This window comes from Lutra lutra, chromosome 5 (assembly GCF_902655055.1).
Source record: "Lutra lutra chromosome 5, mLutLut1.2, whole genome shotgun sequence".
NCBI lineage: Eukaryota > Metazoa > Chordata > Mammalia > Carnivora > Mustelidae > Lutra > Lutra lutra.
The window spans coordinates 119,258,164-119,271,771 of record NC_062282.1 but is presented as its reverse complement, the minus strand read 5'-3'; the positions used below and the strand labels follow the sequence as shown (position 1 = coordinate 119,271,771).

Here is a 13,608-nt window from a genome sequence, read left to right as displayed (position 1 = left end):
TCAATTTGTAAAAACGCATTATTTTCAAAGCACAATAAAGTGAGGTATGCCTGTAGTATTCTATTACATGAATACAAGAATATTTGTTTATTTATACCCCAATCTGATGGACACCTGGGCTATTTACAGTTTGGGGCTATTATGAATAAAACTTCTATGAACATTCTTATACATCTTAATTTAATTATTGGCTTTTTAGCTATACCTCTGCATTTTTTTTCCCCCAGTGGTTCCTCTTAGTATTAAACATATACCCTTAACTTTCTATAGGGTTTAGGTCCATTTACTTCTTACCTCATCCTGCCGTGTGTAATACAGCTTTCACATGTATTACAACAACAGATCTAATAAGCCTCACCAGACAATGTTAAAATTTTTGTTCTAAAGTTCTATGTATTTTAATGAAATTAAGAGGAAAACCAACATATTTACTGAGGTGTTTTTTATTTCTGATGCTTCTTCAAGATCCTAACTTCCATATGGTTTTATTTCCCCTCCATTAGCACTTCTTGAAGATCTGCTTGTGATAAATGTTTATTCCACCATTATTGGAGGTATTTCACTAGATACAGAACTCTGGACTGATTACTTTTTTTTTTTTTAAGATTTTATTTATTTATTTGACAGAAAGAGAGATCACAAATAGGCAGAGAGGCAGGCAGAGAGAGAGGGGGAAGCAGGCTCCCTGCTGAACAGAGAGCCCGATGCGGGGCTCGATCTCAGGACCCTGGGATCATGACCTGAGCCGAAGGCAGAGGCTTTAACCCACTGAGCCACCCAGGCACCCCAAGGACTAATTACCTTTTTATTTGAGCACTTGTAAGATGATCCAATTTCTTCTGGCTTCCACTGTTTCTGATAAGACAGTGTTCATACGGATTGTTCTATATACAACTGTCATTTTATTCTGTCTGCTTTCGAAATATCTTTCTTTTTTTTTTTTTTTTTACGATTTTACTTATTTGACAGAGACACAGTAAGAGAGGGAACACAAGCAGGGGGGAGTGGGATAGGGAAAAGCAAGCCACAATGAGCAGGAAGCTGGATGCAGGGCTCAATCCCAGGATCCTGGGATCATGACCTGACCCGAAAGCAGACGCTTAACGACTGAGCCACCCAGGTACCCCTAAAATCTGTGTTATGCATAGGTAGGACACATTTGTATTACTCTATCTCCAAGTTCATTGAATCCCTCCTCAGAATCTCCATTCTGCTGTTAGGCCCAAACAGTGAATTTTTAAAAATTTCATACTATTTTTCCATAACAGAACTTCCATTTGATTCTTTATTATACTTCTCATGTCTCTGCTAAGACTTCCTGTATTTTCATTCTGTATGAGCATAATTTCCTCTCTGTCATTAAGCATAGTTGTAATAGCTTTTTAAAGTCTTGTCTGGGGCGCCTGGGTGGCTCAGTGGGTTAAGCCGCTGCCTTCGGCTCAGGTCATGATCTCAGGGTCCTGGGATCGAGTTCCACATCGGGCTCTCTTCTCAGCAAGAAGCCTGCTTCCCTCTCTCTCTCTCTCTCTGCCTTCCTCTCCGTCTACTTGTGATCTCTCTCTGTCAAATAAATAAATAAAATCTTAAAAAAAAAAATAAAGTATTGTTTGATGAGTCCAACAATGAGTCATCTTGAGATCAGTTCCACTGTGTCTTTTCTCTTCTGAATGGGTAACTGTGCTGGGGGTCTTCAGGGCCACGCCTACCTTTGGACATTAACTAGAACTCACAGGATTCGTTACATACTTGTACTCATAGCTAGGATTTATTACAGTATGTAGTGTGTGTGTAATAAAGAAGGGTCATTTTAAGGATGTGGCAACATATCTTAAAAGCCTACTGACCACATTTAACATCTAATATATCAAGTTTCAGTGAATACTGAGAGGGAGAGTAAGTTTCTGAGGGTATTTGAGAATAACCAAGTTGCCCACAACAGCAACATCAGTACATAAAAGGATTACAATGAAGAAGAGTGGGAGTAAGTTTTGTGCTTACATTAGTTATCGTAAAGAATCAGAAATAGAGAACTTCAGACTAGATATAAGCTGGAAGGGAAAGTTAATAAAAGAGGAAAAGTACCAGGAACAGATTGAAGAATTACTTGGTATTAATATCCCAATGAGAAAGTACCATTCCAACCTTGAAAACATGATTTTTATAAATATTATATAACATTTTAAACTTTATAATTTCTGCAACATAAATATTTGGATGTAACTGATTATATTCAATGTGCAGCACTTGGGGATGTGTGGTAACAAGGAGTAAAACCTAGGTTTTCTCCTACTACGACAATCCAAACCCCTTTTATCAGATCTTCTTCCCCATCCCTGGATTTTATGCTAGGCATGCATTATGGCTTTTCTGGTCACAGTAGGACATTTTCAAATGTCTAATTTTTAGTTATTTAAAAGTCCAATATGATCTTGAAGTCACTTTAAATGTGTTCTATTCTTTGCCCCTTTGCTTCCTTCATTTAATGTTTTGTCTTCCACTCTTTTCAAGCAGTTGCCCTAGAGGATGCAATATACATTTATAACTTATCTAAGCCCACTTTCAAATTAACACCATACACCTTCATGGGTAGTGAAAGTGCCGAGTATTTTCAATTCCTCCCTCCTGTCCTTTGTAACACTGCAGTCATTCATTTTACTTATCCACAAGCTCTAATTATAGAACACAATATTGACAGTATTATTTTGTCTGATCAATTTAGAATAAGAAAAATAGATTTAATTTTACCTTTATTCCTTCTCTAAAACTTGTTTTTTTTTTTTCAGAACCAAGTTGCCAACCTATAACATTTCCATTTCTTTGAAGAACTTCTTTTAACATTTCTTGCAGTTCAGGTCCACTGATGACAGTCTCCCTCCATTTTTGTTTGTCTAAGAAAGTATTTTTCTTTTGCCTTTTTAAAAATAATTTCACTGGATAGCAAATTCTGTGGTTTTTTTTTTCCCTTCCAACACTTTAAATATTTCACTCTACTCTCTTGCATAGTTTCTGAAGGTAAGTCCAATTTAATTCTTTTTTTTTTAAAATATTTTATTTATTTATTTGACAGACAGAGATCACAAGTAGGCAGAGAGGCAGGCAGAGAGAGAAGGGGAAGCAGGCTTCCTGCTGAGCAGAGAGCCTGATGTGGGGCTGGATCCCAGGACCCTGGGACCACAACCGGAGCCGAAGGCAGAGGCTTCAACCCACTGAGCCACCCAGACGGCCCAAGTCCAATTTCTTACCCCTTTTTCTCTGTAGGCAAGGTTCCCCCCTGCACACGCCCCCCAGCTTCATGATTTTTTACTTTCAGAATATACATGTCCAAGTATACATTTTTTAGTATTTATCCAGTTTGCAGTTTTCTATGGTTCCTGGATCTGTGGGTTTTGTGTCTGCATTAAGAAAATTTTTAGAAAATTCTGTCACTATTTCTTCGAATAGTCCTTTTCTTTTTCTTCTTCTAGGTTTCCTATTATGCCAATGTTACACATTTTATCATTTACACAGAGTACTTGGATATTGTTGTTTTTTTTTTTTTTTTTTTCATTTTTTTTCTCTTTGCATTTCAGTTTTATAAACCTTCTATTGACACATTTTCAACCTACATTCTCTCCTTGGCTGTGTCTAGTATACTTATGAGCCAATCAAAGCTATTTTTCATTTCTGTTCATGTGTTTTAGTTTTCTAGCACTTCCTCTGGATTCATCCTTAGTGTTTTCATTTCTCTGTTTACAATCCCCTTCTGTTCCTACATGTTGTCCATTCCCCCAACCCACTTCAAAGACTAGAGGGGGATGGGGATGAGTATTTTTATTGCTCTAGATTGCTAAACCTCCAGTTGGTTAGGTAAAATAGTTTCCCTTAATGGCAGGGTTGATAAGGAAAACAGACAGCTCTAGGCATATTTCAAAATGGTCACTTTTCCTCTTCCCCAGACAGAAGAGGATTTTTCTCCTATCTTCACAGTGAGAACCTGGCGGAACTTCTAGAGGTAAAATTCAGGAGAATGTGGGTGGTCTCCCTTCCCCCAAAAGGGGAACCACTTGAACCTTTTAACTCTAAAGCTAGTTGATGGGGGCGCCTGGGTGGCTCAGTGGGTTAAGCCGCTGCCTTCGGCTCAGGTCATGATCCCAGGGTCCTGGGATCGAGTCCCGCATGGCTCTCTGCTCGGCAGGGAGCCTGCTTCCCTCTCTCTCTCTCTGCCTGCCTGCCTCTGTCTACTTGTGATCTCTCTCTGTCAAATAAATAAATAAAACCTTTAATAAATAAATAAATAAATAAATAAATAAATAAATAAATAAAGCTAGTTGATGAGTTTAAATTCTCATGGTAGTCCACAATGAGCTTCCAGCAATTTACCAATTACTGGGTAGTCAGGAGTCAGGAGTCAGTGTGGGTAGGGTGTTCCTACCCACACTGACTCCTGCTGCCAACTTCTGCTCCCTCTAAGCTGTGCTCTTTAAATACCTGCCTTTCTCTCCTTTTTGGGGGTCAATAACTTTCCTGCTGACCTCAGTCTTTCATGGACTTAGAAAAGAGTTGATGATTTTTAGTTTGTTCAGGTTTTTCTTATTGTGAGGATGGAAGTGACCGACCTCCGAGCTCCAAACTCTTTACATATTGAACTGGAAACCTCTAACTTACTTAAAGTGTCCTCTTTCCTGGCATAGGCCTGACCCACAAATATGACTGGGAGGAAGAGGGTAAATCTGTTTTGTCTTGGTTCCTCCACTTTTTACTTCTATACGTCCCACACTCACTCTGTTGCCTTGAAGTCCATTAGCATCAGCTTAGGGATGGGGGAAGAAAAGGCTATTGTAAAGGAAAATCATGGTGCCCTCTGTAACAACTGCCTAAAGCTGCCTAAAAACAACTGCTGACGATTTTGTACATTTTGGAGATTCACCCAAATTCTGGAACTCCCAACACTGCCATTGCCAGATGCGCAGAATGAATGCTCCAGCCAGCACGTCAAATTTCCATGCAGATCCTCTCCTGGTGGCTTACTTCATATAACTTCATTCTGCTCCTTGGTTGCTTTTCCTTTCTTTCATTCTACTGGAAACACTTCTTTTTCAAAACAATTCTAGTAGTGGTACAAGTTGAAATGTGTTCCCTTGAAAAGATATGATACAATAAAGTCCTAAGCCCATTACCTCACAAATGACATTATTTGGAAATAAGGCCATTAGATAATCAAGCTAAAGTGAGGTCACTGGGGTATACCCTAATGCAATATGATTAGAGTCCCAATACAATGGCAAACATTTGGATGCAGAGACAATACACAGGGAGAATGTCATGACAAGATACAAGTAGAGATTGGGATAATGCATCTATAAGCCAAGGGACATCAAAGATTCCAGCAAACCACCAGATCCCAGAAGAGGGGTATGGAAGAAAATTTCCTTCCAGTGTTCAGAAAGAACCACATTGCCTACACTTTCACCTTGAACTTCTAACTTCCAGAAATGTGAGGCAGTAATTTTTTGTTGTGAAGCCACCTAGTTTAAGGTACTTTGTTATTGGTGGCCCTTGAAAATGAATACAACAGCCATGTACCAACATGTCTACTAGCTGTTGAGAAAATGCGACAGTTTTTATCTCTTTGTCATCACCAGCACCCTCAGTTGGTCTCTTCCCTTTAAATATTTCCAGGCGAGAGAGCTGGGTAATCACCTTTGGGACTGCCATTTCCCAAACTCCAAGGTTACTGGTCAAGCCTCATCCCCACCACATTTCCAAATCTCTTACAACCCTTCTCCTCGGTGGCAGCGAAGAGGGACCAGGGGGGGCCAGATCATGTAGTATCTTAGAGTTTTATGAAAACAATTTTTTATTTTCTTCTACTTGAGTAAAGAAGGTCTTTAAAGTTTTGCCCAGGAAAGTAACAAATTCTGACATGTATTTTAGAAGCATTTTTACAGCTGCCAAATGGAGGCTAGACTGTAGGAAGGCAAAAAAAAAGAAGCTTGTAGAATAATTAAAAGGCAATTACAGCATCCACTGAGTAGCAGAATAATGCTGTATAGGTGTTGAGAACTAATTAGGTTCAGCATACCTTTTGAAAAAAGAGCCAACAGATTTTGCTGAGGGATTGGACATGGAATGTTAGAGAAAGAGGAGTCAGAGGATAATCTGAACAATTTTAAGAATCCAATGCCATTTACTGAGATGGGGAGATATGCAATAGGAGACAGGTTTTGAAGGTAGAAGATAGAGTCTGAAATGCATATTAAATATCCTAGTAATATGTTGAATAAGAAGTTGGATATGTGAGTATAATAATCATAGAAGTCAGGGCTGGATGTGGGTATTTGGAAGCCATCAGCATAGTGAAGTTATGTAAAACACGGTGAAGGAAATGGATGAGATCACCTGGGGAATAAGGAGAGATAAAGAAGGGAATAAGTCTGGAGCATAATCACATTTAGAAATCAGGAAGAGGGGCACCTGGGTGGCTCAGTCCACTAAGCTACTGCCCTTCAGCCCAGGTCATGATCCCGGGGTCTTGGAATCCAGCCCAGTGTTGGGTTCTCTGCTCTGTGGCGAGCCTGCTTCTCCCTCTCCCTGTGCTCTCTCTCTGTGTCAAATAGATAAATAAAATCTTAAGAAGAAAGAAAGAAAGGAAGAAAGAAAGAAAGAAAGAGAAAGAAAGAAATCAGTCAGAATCAAGCGAAGGAGAATCAAAAAAGCACCATGATCTCACAATAGTCAAAGGAAAAATGTGTATTAAGTTTCAAGTAAAAAGATGTAATTAACTGTGTCAAATGATGCTAAATGGTTAAGATGAAGATTAAGAATTGCCTCTTGGATTTCTGATTGTTTAAATGCTCGGATATGGACACACAAACTCTTTCATTCTAACATTTCAACTACCTAAGAGGTCTCACATTCAAGTGTGGATAAGAATTAAAGATCTAGACTTATTTTTAACATCATGTATTCTGTACTTTGTGGGCCATTTAAATGATTTTCATGAGCAATTTTTGCTACCAGGAATTTCCCCATAAAGGCTGCGTTTAGAACCAAAGTCCTCTTAGTCATGTGATTACAGGTTTCCACAAATGTTTCTCATTCATCCCACTAGTAACTCAGGAAATAGGAAAAAAGCAGGTGAGGGGACTTAACCTTAATTTCCTACTTTATAAGTCGTAATTTTGAAGTAAATTTAACCTTCCAAATCTAGAAGTTTCGACCTTCTGTCTTTTCTGGAGCTGAATGGAGTGGGTAAAGTATGAATAAAACATAAGTGGGAGAGTAGGCAACTGGCTGCATGGACAGTCTCGCAACTGCTTTTTTAATTTTCTTGGAGAACGAGGCTTCAAGGTGGCCCCGTCCTCAAGGCTACTCAGGAAGTGGAGTCTCCCGCTTTACAAAAGAGGGTATAGGAAAAGGCGACCAATGCCCCCGGAGAAAGAATAGAACAACTCTTACCTCCCACAAGCCTCTCTCTCCCAGCCTACCTAGCTCCACAGGAACCAATTTAGCGACCACGCTCCGCCCATTTCCGGATTGTCGCAGACGCCGTCGCGTGCGCAATGACGTTTCAGTTGCCCGCGGACCCCGGAAGTGCGGCTCGAACTTGGTCGGGGCGCGGATCCCGAGAGGGAAAGTCATAACAACCGCACGAGGGAGTTCGTCTGGCGAGCTGGAAGGCCACGCCTCCTCCCGACTCCCCCCGCAGCCCTGTAGCTGGGGGCAGAGCTCAGGTAGGACCTGCGTTTGCCGGGATGTGAGCTCCGGGGGCAGGCCCTGGCGGAAATCAGAGGAAGGGGCTGGCCTGGTCAGTCTCGGGCTGGGATCGTTAGCCCCGGGGCCGCAGGCTGCCCACATCTCACACTGCGTGCTCTGCGCACAGGCGTCCCCAATTCTGGGACACCGCCTAAGGGCAGGTTCCCCCTGCCGTTTTTACTTATGAGGCGGGGCAGGACACGTGCGTTCCCTGGTTGACTGTTCTTACAAATGAACATGTGGGGTTTGGTGAGCCCTAGAGACCATAGAGTAATGGGCCCTTGTATGCTTTCTCAGGAGGGACGGTATTTATTGTCTGATTAAACATTTTTTTTCTATAAAAATTATAATCAACGGCGGAAGCTTTACCAGATGTCATTAACTGCAGGCAGAAAATTAAAGTGCAGTTATAAAAAATCTCTCAAAACTTGTAAAATGTATGTATGGGCGCTGGTGGGACATTTGACTGGAATGGGTTTTTAAACTTTTGACTTTAAAATAAACTTAGGTGTGTATTGGAAGCATGCTTTACTCTCTCATATCCAGAGTTTTAACATATTCTTCTCATGCTGCAGAGTGTGTATCTCTTGGGCCAAGAATTGGTTACTTAACTTTTGTCTATATTTATTAACAACTAGTGTTCTTGCATTTGTGTATTTCCCTACCTCTGCGAAGTTGTAGAGCGAAAAATTCTGTGGTTTTCAGACTAGCAAGTGCCTCGTAATGTTTGTTAAAACAGATGCAGTGCAATGTTTATTACGCAATACATGGTATCTTTTTGTTTTAAAGCAGTGTTAGAGGTAAATTCTGTATTTTTGTACTCTATTACATATTGTGAGCTTATAGTGTATTCACTTAGGGTATTTAGAAACTGTGAGAGCAAGCACTGTTTGAAGTGTCTAGTTAAGGTATTATTGTCACTGCTGGTACCAGGCTTCTATCTGACTTTTTAAACTAGGTGTTCCACTTTAATCATTCCTACTCTGGATGGCTTTGAGGCAGTGGCTGATGGCTGTTGGAAGGCTGGGGATGGTAGAAGTGTACCAAGACCAAGAGGAAAATATGATTTTATGCCGTGAGCATTCATCTGTTTATTCATTTAACAAGTATTTATTGGCCACCCTCAATGTGCCAAGTGGTGTTGTAGGTGATGGGGGTACAATAGGGAACAAAATAGACAAAGTCCTTGTGCTCCTGGAATTTACTCGCAGTGGATGGAGAAAAAGATTAGCAAGTAAATGTATATATCAAGTAGTGATAAAAACTGTGAAGAAAATAAAGCTCTTTATGGGGAGTGAGGATTACAGAGAATACTATTTTACCTAGGATTTTCAAGCTTAGTCTCTCTGATAAAAGAACATATGAGTAGACATCTGAATGAAATGAGAGTGAACTCTGCAGCTTGTGGGATGGGTGTTTTAGTGTAGCAGAACGTGGTGAGGCAAGGATATGTTTGGTATATCCGAGAATAGCAATGATGGAGGCGTTAGGGTTTAAGAATCTCGAAAATGAGTATTTATTCAGTGGTTTGGTGTGTGCATGGGAGATCTTACTTATTGACAGACTGTTGATTTTTTTTTTCATCTTTCCCAGATAGAGCTCTATGAGGAGAATCTGAAGTCCTTAAATATTTAGAGATGTTTCTGCTCTTCATTGACACTAATGAAGTTAAACACCATTTACTTAGTTAATAAATTATTTGTGCTCTCTGTTTTAGTCAGATAAGGTTTACACAGTAGCCATGGATAAGTAAATATCAAGTACTTTCCTGCCCTATTGTAAACTTTACTTTTCATTCATCTTTTTTATTCTGGTAAAATATATAACGTAAAATTTACCATTTTAAACTGTATATATGAGTGGTATTAAGTACACTCACACTATTAGGCAATCATCACTGTCATCCATCTCCAGAACTTTTCATCTTCCTCAACTGAAAATCCATACACTTTAAACATTAACTCTCTGTTCTCCCCTCCCTTTAGCCTCTCACAATCACCAGTTGACTTTCTGTCTCTAAATATCCTGTCTCTCTACTCAAGGTTTACTTGTATGAATAGAATCATACAATAATTGTCCTTTGGTGACTGGCTTATTTCACTTAGCATTATGCTTTCAAGGTTCATGCATGTTGTATCTTGTTTTCTTCTTAAGGTTGACTGATACTCCATTGTATGTGTATACCACATTTTTAAAAATCATTTTGACCGTGGATGATTGTGTTGCTTTCACATTTTGCCTGTTGTGAATAAAGGTTGCTCTGAACAGAAGTGTGCAAATATCTCTTTGAGTTTCTGCTTTCATGTCTCTTGCCTGTATATCCAGAATTGGATCAAATGTCAATTCTGTATTTAATTTTTTAGGAATCACCTTACTGTTATCCACACTGGTTGTACTATTTTATGTTCCTACTAACAATGAGCAGAGGTTGCAATTTTTCTATGTCTTTACCGATACTTTTTCACATCTTTGCCAACCAATTCTCTCTCTCTCTCTCTCTCTGATAATAGTCTTCCTAATGGGTGTGAAGTACTATCTCATGTAGTTTTTATTTGAAGTTTCCTAATGATTGGAGGTGTTAAACATCTTTTCATATGCTTTGGGGCCATATGTATATCTTCTTCGGAGTGCTATTCATTTATTTTAAGATCTGATTTTCATAGAAATTTTTGGTTTTTTTTTTTTTTTTTTTTTTTTGGTGAGTCTTCTAAGGGTTAAGAAGACAGCTGCTATTTCTCTGTGGATTATCTTAACCCTAAAATACTATAATTGTAAAAATTTCAATTTTCTGTAGACAAGTATCTGCAATAACTCCAAACTTAGAAATAAAAAGGACCATAAAGCATCTTTTATAACAATGAATGAACCTTTGAGTATCAGATTGTGATAAAAAACAGTTCAGAAAAACCAAGGATCATTCCGACATGCTTTGATTTTTTTTTTTCTTTTAATTAGAAGGCAAGGAGTGTATTGATTGGCTGACTGTGTCTGTGAAGTTGATCTTTTTTTTCTGAGAGCTGGAGGCCTGGAAACAAACAGAAGAGACAAAAATGGTGAAACGGGGGCACCTGGGTGGCTCAGTCAGTTAAGCATCTGACTGTTGATTTTGGCTCAGGTCATGATCTCGGGGTTGTGAGGTAGAACTCTGCATCTGGCTGTGTGCTGGGCTTGCAGCCTGCTTAAGATTCTCTCTTTCTGTTCTCCCTTCTCCCCTTAAAAATGGTGAAACAGAAGAAAGAAGTACTGGATAGCAATGTAACAGCGGGGAGTGGCAAAGGACATCAGTAACAGTGATGGACAATAAGCGGCAGAACTGGCAGCAGAGGAGATAAGATTCAGCAACAAGGTGACAGAAACTAATATAGCTCCACAGATAGGAATGGGATGGGGCGGGAGAGAGCAGATCACCAGCTACATCTCAGCATATGGTTCTGAAATCAGCCATTTGAGTAGTTCAGTAAGACCTACTGTGTACCAGTGTGTCAGTCAGTTCATCTGGCTCAGTAGTCAATGTTTGGAAGGTGTGCAGTATATACAGTCCTACAGGAATAAACTAAATTTTTCAGACAGTGTATCACATTATTTCCATCCATAGAATAATGAGGTTTAATTGAGTAATTTAATGAGTAATTGTGTAATTTAACAATGTTCAGCATTGTTAAAAAAGAGCGGGGGGCGGGGTTTGGATTATTTTTTTATGAAAAGGAAAGGAATTTTTTTTGTCCAGAATAGCTAATGGCCTAGTAGTTCAAGGTAACACTTTTTTTTTTCCTTTTTTAAAAAACTATTGAATGGTTTTGTACACTATCATTGTCTAGAAAATACTCTTGGGTACTACATTTAGCTAACTATTTCAGTTATAAAGCTCATTTAAACTGATTAATTTAAAGTAATGAATGAAAAATTGTACCACAATTTTGCTCATCACTTTGGCAAATTAAAATTGATTAATTTGGTACAGATGAGAAGGCAGATGACTGAATTGCTCAAGGTTTCACAGCTAAGTTAAAGACAAGGCAGAGACAGCAGAGCTCTGCTGCTTTCTCTGTTATTGTATTGTTGTCTTTTTTGGGGACTGATTCCTTTTTCCAATATAGATAATGTAGATGATTTTGCTGTAGAGAAAAATATCACTGTGAAGACACGTTATTGAAGCAAAGCATTTTATATAGCAGATAAGATATTTAAGTATAGTCTAGATTGATAATGTACTCAGGGTTGATTTCTTTGGAGGTTGGAGAGATGCTAATACGACTAAGATTTGGGGGGTGCCTGGGTGGCTCTGTGGGTTAAGCCTCTGCCTTCAGCTCAGGTCATGATCCCAGGGTCCTAGGATGGAGCCCTACATCGGGCTCTCTGCTCAGTGGGGAGCCTGCTCCCCGCCCCCGCATCCCCCGCCTGGCTCTCTGCCTACTTGTAATCTGTCTCTCAAATAAATAAGTAAAATATTAAAAAAAAAAAAAAGACTAAGATTTTGGATTTTGGCCTTTGTAAGGCCCTTTATGAGCTCATTACAAAAATGGTCACAACTAATACCCAACAGTATAACTATTAACTGTCATAAGATATGGCTGATGTTCTTAGCCCGTGCTAATCACATTTCCCTCATACGTGTTTTGGCATCAGAAAGCAGCAAGAATGATACTATATGTGGGTAAACACACTACTTCTATTTAAAAAACAATTCAGGGCTGCCTGGGTGGCTCAGTGGGTTAAGCCTCTGCCTTCAGCTCAGGTCATGATCTCAGGGTCCTGGGATCAAGTCCTGCATCGGGCTCTCTGCTAGGCGGGGAGCCTGCTTCCTCCTCTCTCTCTCTCTCTCTCTCTATTTGTGATCTCTCTCTATCAAATAAATAAAATCTTAAAAAAAAAAAAACAATTCAGAGTTAGTATCTAAGGTAATGAAGGAGTGTTAAGTGATATCCTTTTCAGGTATAAGGCATAACTTGGTTTTGTGTGCCTTGTTTAGAATATGTACAGACTAGAATTGTAACCAAAATTGCAACTCAAAGTAAGGCATTTTTAAAAAGTCAAAAGTTTGATTAATTAAAATAGTTAAATACTCTCCTGATTAGTATTACCTATTCTTCAGGGTATCATCATTTTTGTGTGTATTATGGAAATTGTTATAGTACTAACTCAGTTTTTTTGGAAATTAATCATCTTGATCCATTTGGTTTAACACCCTTTAATGTAGTTGGGAGTATTTATCTTAGGCTTGGTTTTGGAAAATACTTTTGACTTGATTGAACTTTCTGGGAAATTACTGTTTATGGGATTACTGGAGTCTTATTTTTATTACTGACATATCTGTTTTTGCCCTGGAAGTTATTGAGCTATATGAGAGAAATAATAGATAATTATACCCTCTATAATACTGCATGGAGCAGTTTGCAAATTGGAGATATCCAGCCTAAACGGACCTGCACAATCTTTAATGTTGTAAAATAGTTTTCAGCTAATTTAAGTAAATATCCAGGTTTTTTGTTTCTCCTGAGAAATGGAAAGTTCCAGTCACACTGGGTCTTCATTGTGTATAGCAACAGTAGGGCAAATTACAATTCCCTTGAAATGAGCTATGTGTTTTCCAGTTTGTTGCAGGCTTTACATTCATACAGTGCAAGCTTATGACTTACAGGGCTCACTGCATGTATTGACTGTTAACTTTCTGGTGCCTGTAGACATTTGAATTTTTGATTCCTTCATTATATAGCCTTTAAATAGGTGATCGTTTGTCTTTGCCTTTCTATGGCTATACTGCACCCTTTCACTTTTATTTTCTTGATACCTCCAGTGATTGGGGTATGGCCTTTGGTGTTGACTGCCTCTCAAGAGTGACGGTTTATGCTGTAAAATGTATTTTTTTAAATCCTA

The 13,608-nt window shown here is 39.0% G+C and overlaps 1 protein-coding gene across 5 annotated transcripts in view; it reads left to right on the top strand.

The window, feature by feature from the left end:
• The first annotated feature begins 7,544 nt into the window (after positions 1–7,544).
• FAM172A (family with sequence similarity 172 member A) overlaps positions 7,545–13,608 on the top strand; it is a 429,500-nt gene continuing 423,436 nt past the window's right edge. For 3 of the 5 annotated variants that reach the window (XM_047731577.1, XM_047731574.1, XM_047731575.1), the window contains exon 1: positions 7,545–7,712. The gene's annotated coding sequence lies outside the window, so the exon portion shown is untranslated. The remainder of the gene's footprint in view (positions 7,713–13,608) is intronic. The other 2 variants (XM_047731576.1, XM_047731573.1) reach the window with 1 other exon arrangement.